This window comes from Lycium barbarum, chromosome 8 (assembly GCF_019175385.1).
Source record: "Lycium barbarum isolate Lr01 chromosome 8, ASM1917538v2, whole genome shotgun sequence".
Classification (NCBI taxonomy): Eukaryota; Viridiplantae; Streptophyta; class Magnoliopsida; order Solanales; family Solanaceae; genus Lycium; species Lycium barbarum.
The window spans coordinates 85,924,102-85,938,064 of NC_083344.1; positions in this window are offsets into that span (position 1 = coordinate 85,924,102).

Consider the following 13,963-nt stretch of genomic DNA (forward strand, 5'->3'; position numbering starts at 1 on the left):
GACAACGGTTGACTCTAATTTCTTTTCTTCTTTGGCATCTCTAATGAAAATAGATTCGTTTGGAGGATTTTCAATTCTTGATTCCTCCTTTTCATGATTGGCCTCCAACATGGGCATTCTCTCCTCATATTGAGCATTTGAGAATTCTTCTTGATTTTGTTCAAATGCCCATGGAAGATTTTTGTATTCATTCATCAAGCCATTTTGGAGACTAGTTTCCAAGTACTCCTCCAAGGCTTTTTGCTTTTCATTTCCTCCTTCAAGTAGGCATTCCATCATGAGCTTGAACTCTCCATTTTGTCCATTCTCAACTTCTTCCACTTCCATTTCCCTATCATTGTCACAACAAAAAGTAGAATCGTCATATTGGGGGTTCGGGGAAGGGAAGGACACATAAGCACAATTAGCCCAATAGCCATTTTGACCACCACATCTATCACATATGCTCCACTCATGGGTTCGAGATTGTGCGCACAATCCTCCCCCGGGAGACTTTAAACAATTTTGCCAAGAGTGAGGTCCTCCACAATAGGGACAAGGGTCATCAAAGTATGAACAACTTCCATCCGACCCATTTTCATTACAAGATGCCATTGTTTTTTTTGTTTTTTTTTTTTTAATTTATTTTAGCAAAAGCAAAAATTGGACAGTTTTGCAAAAACTGGACAGTTCTGCAAAAACTGGACAGTTCTGCAAAAACTGGACAGTTTTGCAGAAATAAAAACTGGACAGTTTTACAGTTTTGCAAAAACTGATCAGTTTTTTTTTTTTTTTTAAAGATAAAATAAAGCAAAGAAAGTTTGGACCAAAGCAAGTTAGCTTAAATCCCAAACTAAACCAAATACGCCAAATTGTTCCCCGGCAACGGCGCCATTTTTTATAACGTCCAAATCCACCCTATTAATTAGAATGGGCATGGTCGTATGCAAATATAATTTACCCAACTATGAGTCGGGGTCGAATCCCACAGAGAACAATATATAGGCGATTAGGAAAGTAAGGAATTTTCACTTTCTACACTAAGCCAAACACTTGATAATATTTTGGTTTTTGGAGAAAATTATAGCTAATGCAAAAATGTAAACTAACCTAGAAAGCAAGTAAAATGATCAATGGCCACAAGCATGGATACAAGGGAAACTACTCTCAAGTAACGATCCAATGGACTTCATGATTTACAAATAATGGTGAGTTTATATTACTTAGCCTCGGATAATGACTCTAAGTTAGCTTCTTCCGAAGACTAACTAGACTACCTAATTGAATATCCCTAAAGCAATTAGGAGCATTAAGAACACCTGAATATGGCTACAAGTGGTGTCGCCTATCCCTAGGTCGATTTCCATTAGATGAGGGTTAACGCCCCAAATTCTTGTTCATTAATCTTTCCCAATCCCGAGTTTGCCTCTTCCAAGTTTAAATCGAAATAAATGAGCAAGTCTTAGGGTTAGCTACTCCCTTAAGAATCATTCAAAATGAGATTAATTAAAGAAACAATAACCCACTTCATTAGGAATAAAATCATTCAACACATAAGCAAAACAAGAGATTCAATCCAACTTAAACAATGTATACTTCCATAAACAAAGTTCAAGTATTGAAATGAAATGCTACACACATAAATATTCAATACAAAACAAGAGTAGAAGAAATGGGTAAAGAATTTCTCATTGGGTGCCTCCAAATCTTCTTTTCCAAGGTGTTGATGATGAACCCTAGCCTCCAAGAACTTGTGTGTTGTGCCAAAGATGATAATGTTTTTGCCCTAAGCCTCTCTTTTATGCCTCATATTTCAGATTTCCAATTCTACCCGTTTTTTGCGAATCTGTCCCGTTTTTGCAAAACTGTCCAGTTTTGACAGTTTTGCAAATCTGTCCAATTTGACCTCTTTTTGACTTTATTTTCACTTGGTTTCTTCCGATCACTTTTAAATCACATAAACCTGTAAAATAGATGTAAATGATATTAAATGCACTATTTTCTCAAGCAAACATAGCAAAAATATAAGATTAAAGAAGAGATAAGTTGGTAAAATACCAACTTATCAGCATGCAGGAGAGCCCAAAGAAAACCATGTATCCATCGGAGTCACGTAAGGTCGGTGACCTCCGATTATATTATGGTATAACCGTGACCGCTTTGCCTCACCTTGAAGGAACTAGTATCATATGGCGAGACTATCAATGAAGAGTGTCCTTATGAGAAAACATAAAATAGGGTCATAAGGCATCGTTTCATATACTTGGAACCTCTAAAGTAGTCATTACCCATAATAGAGTTGAGATATCAAGAAATAATTTAACATTGTCATATTGTCATATTCATAGTAGGAACATATCGTCAACATATCTATCATAGACATTTGAGACTTTACGACTTGGGGATCATGCCTTTGAAATCTTTAGAAGATAGTGTCATAACCAAGGAATAGAATTAAAAATCAAGAACTAGTTTGATATTTTCGTATTCACATTGGGTCCTTAGCCTAAGACTCTTAGTCATGGAATCATTCTTGTCATACTTATCATAGACGTATTCTCTTCCTTAGCATCATCGTTATCATGGTCATCATAGACATATTTCCATTTGAATGGTACGGTACTTATCGTTTGATAATTGGGACAAGGGTCAAAAGTTTCCTTTGAATTCTGCTTCAAAATAAGTCAAACAGAACAATAAGGAAAATCCGGGAACAATGGGCCCACCTCGGGCCGAATGAGGTAGCGTGCACAATTTACATATATTACATGGCATGGCGTTACTTGTGAGGGTTTCAAGGTATTCGGGTCCTATTTATGCAAGTTCTAGAGGTTTGGAAAGTTTTTCCAACGTTTCGCACACTTTCTAATTCAATTCTACTGAATGAAAGAGGGGAAACTTTAGGTGCGGATTCCGGAAAATAGAGTTGTCCCCGAGGTTCATATCCAACATATTACGTCTAAGACATGCCATAGAAGGAAGGGTGAAGCCTTACATACCTCTTTCCGCTCCTTATGCTATTCCAAATTCAAGTTGCAAATCCGCCACAATCTACAAATTGGTCATATTTACCAAACTTTGGTTAGAGCATTTATAATTGGAATCTTAAGATAATACTTGGCTACCGAAATTTTGGCAGCATTTCCCCTGTAAATACTCCATCCCACCAAGTTCAACTTGGCCAATTTCAATCAACAACAATCCCGGGAATTCAACCCGGCCAAATTATTAACAACAATGCCAACAACCATACTAACAATTTCGATAACCAACCCAAAGTACATTCTAACAATTCAATCAATATAGAATTTCCTTCAAAGCCTTCCAACTTCAATAAAACAATAACAACCTAATAGTTCATACACCAACAACATCACACTAGTCTCATTATCTTCCATACTTGCAAGAACATTATTTTCAATTTACATAATCTCTAAAGCAAGTTTCCAACTACATCGACTTCACTAAGGTCATTACGCCTTTATTAGAAACATAGAATCCACTTAACAACAACCAATTACTAAGTAGAATTGACTCTTTATTTCCACACAATATACACGGCTAAACATCATGTATACACGGCCACATATACACACCACACACTCACGGCCACAACATGTATTGCACATTTCCATGAATTTCATCAACCTTTACATACTACAACATACATAATCACCTATAACACATAAAATAAATTGATTCTCACCTTTCTTCTTGACTCCCCGCTTGACTAGAATTGTAACTTGCAAGAATATGAAATCTTCTTGTTCCAATGAACACTCCACCTTGTTAAGGGCCCTTCAATTGGTAGAAAACAATTTTTGAAGAAAATTTTGCCAAGGTTCTTGTTGATTTTTCACTTGGCCGAATGGCCCTCTAGGTTTTTCTCCTCCTTTTCTTGTTCTTCCACTTCTTGAAACTTCTAGAGAATTATATGAATTTATGAAGACTTGGTCTTCTTTTAAATTATTCATTAACCTTTGATATGGGCTTAAGCCCACACCAATTTGGATTGCCAACTTGGCCCAAACTCGAGTCCACACATTTGTTTTCTACAATTCATGAAAAATTTATTTTTCCAATTTCCAAATTCGCCCTTCGTCTTCCTCCATATTTCCACGAGTCATATTGCGAATATTTCCCTTTATACCCTTGACCTTTCTTAATATTCTCACTTCAAAATTTTCATAAACAACTCATATGCCAAACAAAATAAAAATAAAGCCTTGCTTGTTGTCTTCCCGCGATTATCTTAAATTATCCGATTGCACAAAAATGCGGGATATAACAAGTTCATCACCGTGGGGAGCACCAGTCCTATTCGTGAGAAAGAAAGATGGTTCATTACGGATGTGTATCGATTATAGGCAGTTGAATAAGGTGACGATAAAGAACAAATATCCTCTTCCAAGGATTGATGATTTATTTGATCAATTACAGGGTGTCAAGTGGTTTTCCAAAATAGACTTGAGGTAAGGATATCATCAAGTAAGAGTTAAAGAAGAAGACATTCCCAAAACAGCTTTCAGAACGAGATATGACCATTATGAATTTCGGGTGATGTCATTTGGGTTAACTAACGCTCCGGCAGTGTTCATGAATTTGATGAATAACGTATTCTGGCCTCTCTTCGATTTATTCGTAATAGTATTCATTGACGATATTCTAGTATACTCTCGCACAGAATCAGAACATGCAGACCACTTACGTATTGTCCTTGGAATTCTTCGGACTCGAGAATTGTACGCAAAATTTTCAAAGTGCCAGTTTTGGCTGAATTCTGTGACATTTTTGGGTCATGTTATTTCAGATGATGGCATTCGAGTTGATATTCAGAAAAGTGAAGCTGTGAAGACTTGGCCAAGGCCTACGACACCTACAGAAGCCTGTAGTTTTCTGGGATTGGCAGGTTACTATAGAAGGTTCGTAGAAGGATTTTCCTCTATTTCAGCCCCATTGACGAAGCTAACCCAAAAGTCAGCTAAGTTTCAGTGGAATTGTCACGACCCGTCTAGGGGCCGTGACGAGTACCCGATACTTGTACCGAGCACCCCTTGTCTATCGTTTTACCTTTACCTTTTAGCAAGCCATGTAAACAGAGCCATTTTTTTTTTTGAACATTAACATTAGCGGCGTCATTCTGAACATAGACTAATAAACTTCGTTATCACTTATACATCAACATTAACATGCCAAAACACCATATATCTAACTGTACTTAACTGACTGTACATAACTGTCTACGAGCCTCTAGACGTAGTACACTTATACATAGAAAGGGCTGAGTACTGCCGTGCCCGAATATATATACACAAAATAGTACCAAGGAAGTGAGGCTCCGGAATAACTGGAGCACTGTCAACACTGCTGGTAGAGCTTCTAAGTATCAAATCCGCCTGTCTGCTGACCTGCGCGGCATGAAACGCAGCGTCCACAAGAAGGGACGTCAGTACGAATAGTGTACCGAGTATGTAAGGCATGAATAGTAATATACAGAAAATATGAATCATGTATAATGACATAAGAGAGTTACAACACATGTCCTGGGATAGAAACATAACCTGTATATATATATACCCTTGGCAGGTGCTATGCGTACTTAACTTTCCTTTAAGAATCTTTCCTTGTTCATATACATATACATATAAAATAGGACATCTCATATTGCCGAGGCGTCGGCAGCCGATCCATTTAACCATAAATATACACATCCCGCGTCCGGGACGATATCATATCATGTAATGCCAACTGATCAGGTGGATATGCGTTCATAACGCTCTGCCCTTACCTCCATTTCCCCCGTATACATATGCATATATCATGTACATATATCAACGTCTATAGCTCTCTAGCTCTTTTATCATATACATATACTTGTGTCATGTAGGTACATCAGCGTCTATAGCGCTCTGGTGCTTTTATCATATACATATACGTGTGTCATGTAGGTACATCAGCGTCTATAGCGCTCTAGCTCTTTCGTCATGTGCATGTTTTAAAAATATATACGCATATCCTACATACATTTACATGTCTTATATGCATTTACGTATCCTATAAACATATATCTCATATGCACGCAGGAGAGCCCAAAGAAGCATCATGTAGTCATCGGAGTGACGTAAAGTCGGTAACCTCCGATTACATTATAGAATACTCGTGATCGCTTTGTCTCACCTTGAAGGAACGAGTATTTTAAGGTGAGACTATCAACGGGGAATAATATTAAAGTAAACGTAGAATGAAATCGGGGCATCATAGATGACAGTTCATAGACTTTGAAATCTTTTAGAAAATAAAGTCATAGCTAGGAAATATAAATAATATTAAAAAATTAGTTTATCATTTTCATGTTTACATAAGATACTTAGCTTAGTCATCTTAGTCATAGAGTCGTTCCGGTAGTACGTATCATAGACATATTCTCTTATCTAACATCATTGTTATCATTATCGTCATGGAAGTGCCCTCGTTAGAGGAGTCATAGTATTTATCATTTGGTAACGAAATCGGGATCAAAGGTTCCCTTTGGATTCACTTCAAGTAAGTCAAGCAAGACTGTAAGGAAAAATCCGAGAGTAGCGGGCCCACCTCGGGCCGGATGGGGTGACGTATATGATTTACATATATTACGTGTCATGTCATTACTTGGGAGGGTCCAGGGGTAATCGGGTCCCACTTATGCAAGTTCTAGGGGTTTAAGAGGTCTTTCCATCATTTGCACACTTTCTAGTTCAATTCTATTGAACAAAAAGTGGAAAACTTTAGGTGCGGATTCCGGGGAACCGAGTTGTCCCCGAGGCTCGTACCCAACTTATTTCAACTAAGACATGCCATAGAAAGAAGGGTGAAGCCTTACATACCTCTTTCCGCTTCTTTTGCTATTCCGAATTCACGTTGCAATCTCGTCAAAATCTGCAAATTGGTCACATTTACCCAAACTTTCATTAGGGTACTTAGAGTTAGAATCTTAAGGACCCACTTGGCTACCGAAATTTCGGCAGCACTTCCTCTGTAAATATACCATCCTCAACATTCAACATAGCCAAATTCTCATCAATCACAATCCGGGAATTCAAACCCGGCCAAACTATTAACATAATTCAACAATCACACTAAAAATTCACATATTCCATTCAAGGTGCATTCCAACACTTCAATTAACATTCTACCTCCTTCAATACTCTCCAATTCCAATGAAACAACAATAACCTTATAATACATATATTCCAACAACATCATAGTAATACCATTACATGTCTTCCATACAAAAACATTATTTTCAATTTACACAAACTTCCAATTGCCAATACTTCACCAACCTTATCAAGTCTTTATTTGCGATATAACATCTACAACACAACGATTAAGATATTAATTACAACTCGCTCATTATTCTTTCGCAACTCACCAATATACACGACTATACATCAAGTATACACGGCCACATATACCATGCACACTCACACGGCTCCAACATGTATACACCACTACAATCTCTCCAAACTCAATCAACTTCCATTTTCCACATATCATTCACAACAATAACAACTAAACACTAATTAAAATAATTGAAGCATGACTCCTACACACATATATATATATACACGCCCATATACTATATTTCTCTCCTTCATGAATTTCATCCATTTTAGCATACTACAACACATATAAACCATATATAACACATAAAACAAGATCAAAACTCACCTTTCTTCTTCAACTTCTCACTTGACTACAACTTGACAACTTGTATGATTTTGAATTTTTCTTGCTCCAACAACAACTCCACCTTGTTAATCACCCTTTACTTGGTAGAAAATGATTTTTGAAGAATTTTTGCAAATTTTTCTTGTGAAAATTGCTCTTGGCCGAAATGGCCTTAAGTTTTTCTCCTCTCTCTCTTGTTCTTGCTTTTCTTGAAATTTCTAGAACATTATGTGGAATAAGATGACTTAGTCATCTTATTTATTGACCAAATTTTATTTAATATGGGCTTGGGCCATAACCATGGCCGGTTGGGCCTCACAAATTTTGGGCCTTATTATTTTTTTTGATTTTTTTTGGGCCAACTCGGTTTGGTCCCGAGTTGGGCCTAGCCCACTGACCTTTCGACCTTAAAACGTTCATATCTCCTTGTACCGAAGTCACCTGGGCACCCACGACCTATGGTTGGAAAGCTAATTAAATTATCTACAACTTCTATATCTTGATACTTTTCCAAATTCTAAACTTATAATACCGTTTTTGCCCCTTGAATTCAGATCACCCGAAAATGTTTTCTTAAAAATATTCGTTTGGAGGACTTCCACTTTGATTTGGCCCAAGGGTCCTTCTTGAGTTGTGTTTAACTTCTCATATGTGATTCATATGAATTTTCAGATGTCCCAAAAAAAATCTCGATGTGTGGGTCCCACCTCAGCAATTAATCTGACGTTCAAAAATACGGGATATAACAGGAATGATGCTTGTGAACGCAGCTTCCAAGAGTTGAAGGACAGATTAACCTCAGTGTTATATCCCGTGTTTTCACACGTTTGGAAAAAATTCGATAAATATTGGATTCTTGAGATATAAGGTCAAATTTGATAGTTTGTTGAACATAAGAGTTATGTATGAGAGAATAAAGTCATGAAAGAGCGGGACAAGGCTAAGGGTAATTTTGGAATTTTGGAAATTAGTTTCGGGAATTACAAAAGACGATCCATAAGCTATTGGGCTCAATAATTGAATTGAAAATGAGGCCCATTTTCTTAAGGGTGGCCGGCCACATTAGGCCTTGGCCCAAACCCATTTTTAGTTGGTCATGTGCTTGGTCATGTGACCAAGCACTTCAACTACTTATACCATTGAAGACTTAAGGAATTAGAGATAAGAACAACAAAAGAAAATAGAAGAAGAATAAGAAGAGGTCTCGGGTTTGGAGGAGAAAAATAGGTACCAAAAATCTTGTCTTAAAAATTCATTTCTTGTGATTTTCCTACTAATTCAAGGCCCCTTTGCAACTTGGTGTAGTTGGTTTGGAAGGAAGAAGTCTTGGTTCTTCAAGTTGACCCTATATTCAAGTGAAGAAGATTGAGTAAAAAGGTAAGAAATTATCCCTTGTTCTTGTGTTATGAAGTTTTGTTTGTGTTGTAGTATGTAGAAATGTGTTGATTATATGGAAAAATGGAAGTTTGTAATGTGGGTTTGGAATTGGAGGTGTAGCCGTGTGTATATATATGTTGTATAGCCAAAATGTATAGAATTCATGCTATATTCTAGTCGTGATTGTGATGAAATGTATATCGGAAGTGAAAGTGAAATGAATTGAGTTGAAGTGGGTGAGTTGATACTTGGCCGTGTGGTATAGGTTTGTATGGAATGGAATGGATTAAGTTTGTTTAGTATGTTAGTTGTGTTATTGAGATTCTTGTAATGTAAATGAAGTTAGAATGATATAAGTTTGAATCTAATTGGAATGCAAACACTTATGTCGTTTTAGTATGATTTTCCGACATTAAGGAAATGAAGTTGTTTGGTTGTGAATTATGATGATCATTGATGAAATTGGAAGTTGGAAACTTGTTATGAAATTGTATGCCAAAGATTTGATGTTTTCCATAAATTATGACTTTGGCGGAAAGTTGTATATTATGTAGATCAAGTGTATAACTTAAGGAAAATGATATGAAATGTCTCTAAATCTATATTGTGATGATCTTGAGTGATAATGGATGTGAAATCATTGATATTAGTGAAGGTTTGGATTAGAATGAAGGTTATGCCAACTTGTGAGAAAAATGACTAGTTGAAGGATATTTGTGTTTTTGATGTTCTTTGTTGATGTTAATGTTGTCGTTTGGGTTGTTGTTGATGATTTCTAGCCGAGTTGAATTCTCGGGGTGCTATATGTATAGGGGAAGTGTTGCCGAAATTTCGGTAGACAAATATGCTTTAAGTTGGATTAATGGTATTCATAACTCACAATTGGTAAACTTGACCAATTGCAGTTTTTCGACGAAACGGGAAGTGAGTTTGGAAAGGCTTAAGGAGCGTGAAAGGTATGTAAAGCTACCCCGATCCTTCTTTTGGCATGTCTAAGTGTTTTAGGATCGGATTCGGGCCTCAAAAGACCTTCTTGGCCATCGGAATCCGCAAGAGAAAATCTCAGTTTTTCCTTCAGTGGAATTGAACCATTTTGATATGCTTTTCCTGAAATTATGTAAACTTTCTCTAAACTCCTTGAAAAGCTATAGAATGTCCGTAGAACCTTTATAGGTGACCCCATAAGCTTAAAGGGCGTAATTTGAGCCCACCGCCTTGCATGTTCCGAGGTGGGCCCGCTATTCCCGGTTTTGCCCTTAATGTACTAAAGTCCCCTTTTTGAACGTTTTTGAAAGAAACGTTTCGACTACCCTTTTAATTACCTAACTAATATGGTTTTAAATATTCCATTAAGTCTGATAAATTGTTTTGATACTCGAAACTCATTTACTATGATTCCTTCCGACTTCATCGGATCGGTTTGTCTTTGATATGCCTCATCGAGTCTATGGAAACATTCATGATATTTTACTTGCATTAGTTTCTCACGACTCTATTCGTGGATGCCCCAATGTTTCCCACACTGAGCCCGGGCCAGGATATGTTGTCAAGCGTAATCCCCTCATTGTTCGCCGTGCCTTGATGTGAGGGGGCAGGTATATGCGTACATGCGTTTGTGGAGTATGCTGTGCCATGTACGTTTGTTCTGATATGATTTACTATAGCCATCTGATATGACATATTATGTTACGGGGTTATGCCCCTATTCTGATTGTTCTGTGTTGTGGCACCAGCGTCGGGAGGGTGGCCACGTTCTGTCTGCCGAGTCCCTTGGCAGGGGTCGGATTTGATATGACATATGTTCTGTACACACTCTGCATGTTTTGGAAATATGTATCTGATACTTTGGATTTTTCGTTTACTTTCTGTATGTTCTGCACCAGTTATGAGTTTGTTTCTGTAACTCAGGCTTTACATATTCAGTACATATTTCGTACTGACCCCCTTTCCTCGGGGGCTGCGTTTTCATGCCGCGCAGGTACCGACGACAGGTTTGCTTATCCGTCCGCTTAGGATCTCATTCTGCTATTTTTGGAGCGCTCTTTTATTCAGAGCCATCTTTTGGTATAGTCTGTCACTTCTATATATGTATATTCTCGTTCACGGGTACGGCGGGGCCCTGTCCCGTCATATGATTCTGTCGGTCTGTTTAGAGGTCTGTGGACATGTTGGGGGTTGGGGTCTTTCTGTACGGATATGTGTATGTGTTGTGTTTGGACGATCCCATTCGCCGCGGCGGCCGGTCCGCATATATTTAGATGTTACTCTGTTGGCCCTGTGTGGCCTTTGTTGGTATTTTCTGCGTGCAGGGTATATGGGATAGTCCGTAAAACAAAGGAAACTCTGCCGAAATTTTTCGGGAAATTATCTAAATTGGAAATAAAGCCTTGTCGGCTTCTGCTTTATACTAGAATGCGTTTGATACAATTTGAGATAGCATTTGGTAGATGCGTTCGGGTGCCCAGATCGGGCACTAGTCACGGCCTACGGGGTTGGGTCGTGACAAAAGTGGTATCAGAGCGGTTCGTCCTCGGAATGTCTACAGACCGTGTCTAGTAGAGTCTTGTTTATCGGTGTGTTGTGCACCATACCTATAGACAGGAGGCTACAGGGCATTTAGGATACTACCCTTCTTTCTGTCTTAGATCGTGCGATAGAGCTGTGTTATCAGGATGATTCCTCCCTAACGAATTGTTACATTTGCAGTTATGCCTCCAAAAAAGGCGACAGCGGCCCAAAAGGCCAAGGCAGCAGCTGTGGGAGAGACTAGTCGGGCCCAGAGGGTTACCAGGGCCCATGCTCATATTGCTCCTGATATTTTGCCCCCGGCAGAGGGCTCTTCCACACCGCCACACGTAGAGGATATTGGAGCAGCAGCAGCTGCAGGTCGAGGGGCGGCTCCACCGCCAGCTCCCGAGATTCCAGTACCTGAGCCTCCAGCTCCACGGCCAGGGACTGAGGATCAGACTATGAAAGAGGCAGTCCAGCTATTGACCAGACTTGTGGCGGGACAGGTTCAGGGGCACGGATTGGGAGGTGACCGAGCATATAGGCGTGACAGTTCGAGAGCTCGTGAGTTATTGACTTGTGGCCCTCCAGAGTTCTTCGGGACAAAGCTCGAGGAGGATCCTGAGGAGTTTATCAGGAAGATGTGGCGCACCTTACAGTTTATTAATGCGTCCGCGACAGAGTCAGTCACATTGGCTTCTTACCGATTGTATGATATAGCGACAAATTGGTACGAGTCATGGGAGTTATCCAGAGGCGACGGCGCTCCCCCAGCAGTTTGGGATGATTTTTCTCAGGCTTTTCTTAGCCATTTTCTGCCTTCGGAGTTACGGCGGGCCAAGGCTGACAGATTCTTATTGCTGAGACAGAGGGGTCGCAGTGTTCGAGAGTACAGTATGGAGTTCGACTCATTGGCCCGATACGCACCTGCTGTGGTAGCTACTATGGCTGACAGGATGCACAGGTATATTATGGGGCTGGACCGTTATTTTGTCGACAGCTGTTTGGTATTGGATGCTCAGCCCGGCATGGATATTGCCCAGATTCAGGCCCACGCCCAGGGCATGGAGGACCGGCATAGGGAGCGTCAGCCTGATAGGAGCCAGGATCGGAGACAGCCCAAGAGGGCCAGATCATCTGGGTATTCTGGAGATTCTCGGGGCAGGCAGCCTTAGCAGCCGCAGCAGCCTAGCAGACATCTATCCCAGCCGGCACAGAGCGCACCTCCACAGCCTACAGGTCGCAGATTCGATAGCCCAGGTTATTCAGGAGCAGGTCAGAGCTCCAGGGCTTCAGGTTCGCGGACAGACAGGGGTTCTGGTCAGACGAGGCCACCTAGGCCTCAGTGTTCTTACTGTGGCAGATACCATCCTGGGGAGTGCTACAGAGCCACCGGTGCATGTTTTTCTTGTGGCCGTCAGGGCCATTCTGTGAGAGATTGCTCGTATACGGGTAGTTCGGGTGGTGCAGCGCAGCCTACCGGATCAGCCGCCGGGTCTTCATCTTCATCAGTGGCTATGCGCCCTACGGGGCCAGGTACTTCAGCACCAGCGGGTCGCGGCAGAGGCCGTGGTGGAGCTTCTAGTACTAGCGGTCCTTCGAACCGCATCTATGCTCTGCCTAGCCGCCAGGATTAGGAGGCATCGCCTAATGTCGTTACAGGTACACTATTGGTTTTCTCTCGGTCTGTGTATGCATTGATTGATCCAGGTTCGACTTTGTCATATATTTCGCCTCTGGTTGCTTGTAAAATTGGTATAACATCTGAACCTATAGAGCCATTTGAGGTAGCCACACCGATTGGGGACTTTATTATAGCAAAACAGGTATATAAGAACTGTTCTGTAATTGTATGTGGCCGTGACACTAAGGCAGATCTGGTGGAGTTAGATATGGTCGAGTTCGATGTTATTATGGGAATGGACTGGCTAGCCTCCTGTTATGCTAATGTTGATTGCCAAAATAAGGTAGTTCGTTTCCAGTTTCCTGGGGAGCCAGTTATAGAATAGGCCGGTAATACAGCATCGCCGAAAGGTAAGTTTATTTCATACCTTAAGGCAAAGAAAATGATCAGAAAGGGTTATTTTTATCATCTGGTTCGGGTACAAGACTTGACAACAGAAACGCCGACTCTTCAGTCAGTTCCCGTGGTTAATGAATTTCCAGATGTGTTCCCAGAAGAGCTTCCAGGCTTTCCTCCAGAGCGGGAGATAGATTTTACTATTGATTTGCTTCCAGATACTCAGCCGATATCTATTCCCCCGTACAGAATGGCACCGGCAGAATTGAAAGAACTGAAAGAGCAGTTGAAGGATCTGTTAGAAAAAGGCTTCATTAGACCCAGCACTTCGCCTTGGGGAGCCCCGGTATTATTTGTGCGTAAGAAAGA